Here is a 1,675-nt window from a genome sequence, read left to right as displayed (position 1 = left end):
TGGCACCTGGAAGCAAAGCTGGGTGCCCGCTCCCTTGCAGCCTCCTCTAGCAGGCTGCTTTTTGGGGTACTGTTATGAAACAGCCTTCTGTTCACTCCCCCCTCACCAGCCCCCGTAACAAGAACCTGCACAGCTGAGCAGCACCCAACTTCCCTGGGATCCCAAAGTCTGGCTGACTACACGGACACTGAGACCTACATTTCCCGTGAAGGCAATCCCGCTGCTAGGCTGACATCTCCACAGCTAATTCCTCCGATTGCAAATAAAGCCAATCAATTATGACTTTAAAAATATCATCTGTAGTGTGCAGTAAAAGCATCTCAGTAGAGGTCTGCAGTGAGGTTTTTTTGCCTCCTGCTCCATCGCTCATCCTGCCTCCCCCTGTATGAAAGGACCCTGGTCAAGGAGAATTGCCAGTCTCATCATGGATGTGTTTTGGGGGTTTCTCCTTGGGAGACAGAAAGGGAGGGGTATGATTATGACATTCAGGTTATCAAACCACCCCAAGAGATCACCGGAGCAAAGATAAAGAAGCCATCCCAACAGAAAAAATAAGCAGCACAAAGATTAAAAAAACCAAACAAACACAAACCCATGAGACCTCCGGGGCTTCAAGAGATTAAGACCATCCATTCACATGCAGAGAAAGCCAGAAAAAACTGAACACAGAGGTACTGCAGACAGACAGACACAGAGAAAAAAAAGATACTCACTGCCTTTGCCCTGTCCTCTCTGCCGGTGCGTCTGTGCTGACAGCACAGTCAGAGAAGCTCTGGGGAGAGAGCAGAGTGGTCTTCTTCAGAGACAACCCCCTGCACAGGGTGAAAGTCACACTTCACCTCCCCTCCCCACCCCTCTCCAGGCAGCAGCAGCAGCTCAGAGCAGCTCTCTCACATCCAGCAAAACCCTACAGCAGCCTCAACCCGGCTGCGCAGCCGGTTCCCACCGCTGAGCCCACCTGATCAGCACGTTTCGCCGCATCCCCTCCTCACCCACCTGGCAGCAAAGCCCCAGCTTCTCCCCCCTTGGAGATGGGGGACCGCTCTGCACGGGCAGATGATGCCAAATGCTGGCAAGGAGCATCTGGGGGCGGGGAGGGGGGGAGATGCCTGCGAAAGAGCTCACTGTTGTCACCCTCGGTATGTTGGAATAAAGCATCCGTCTGGATCGTTTCAGTCGGCTCCTCAGAGGTTTAGGGAAGGGTGCTGCCCTCAGATCACAGAACATCAGGAGTTGCCATGGAGAGAAGGGATGGGAGAGTTTAATCAAAGAGCCCCGGTGTCAGCAGGGCCAAATAAACTTGTTAACAGGCAAGGGAGGACCTCATTGCATGCCATGGGATGAAAGAAGAAAAAAATCCACCCTTCCATCCGTCTCCCCTTCTCTCACCTGACGTGTGCAGTCCTGCTCGCTCCCTGCCCCGCAGCAGCCTCCCTGCCACCTCCCTCGGTGCGCTCGCCCCATGGAACAGGCTCCGAGTCCCTTTTCTCTCCTGCACCCACACCTCCATCCCCCAGAGGATGTATGTGGGGTGTCCTGCACCTCAGTATATCTAACAATAACCTAACCCGCGGCACCTACGCGGTGGAGCTGCAGCACAGCCCCCCAGCTGAGCCCAGCCGTCACTAACAACATCTGGGTGTCACACAGGCACTGATGTGGGTCACTGACGCAC

The 1,675-nt window shown here is 54.4% G+C and overlaps 1 protein-coding gene across 1 annotated transcript in view; it reads right to left on the bottom strand.

Annotated features, from left to right (window-relative positions):
- The window catches only part of RGS8 (regulator of G-protein signaling 8), a 15,314-nt gene extending 14,537 nt beyond the window's left edge, over positions 1–777 (bottom strand). The window contains exon 1 of the mRNA XM_010074354.1: positions 714–777. The gene's annotated coding sequence lies outside the window, so the exon portion shown is untranslated. The remainder of the gene's footprint in view (positions 1–713) is intronic.
- Between the last annotated feature and the right edge of the window lie 898 nt (positions 778–1,675).

The sequence above is a fragment of the Pterocles gutturalis genome, unplaced genomic scaffold (assembly GCF_000699245.1).
Source record: "Pterocles gutturalis isolate BGI_N339 unplaced genomic scaffold, ASM69924v1 scaffold17222, whole genome shotgun sequence".
NCBI lineage: Eukaryota > Metazoa > Chordata > Aves > Pterocliformes > Pteroclidae > Pterocles > Pterocles gutturalis.
Note: the sequence above shows the minus strand (reverse complement) of the source record. Positions and strands in the feature narration are given on the sequence as shown.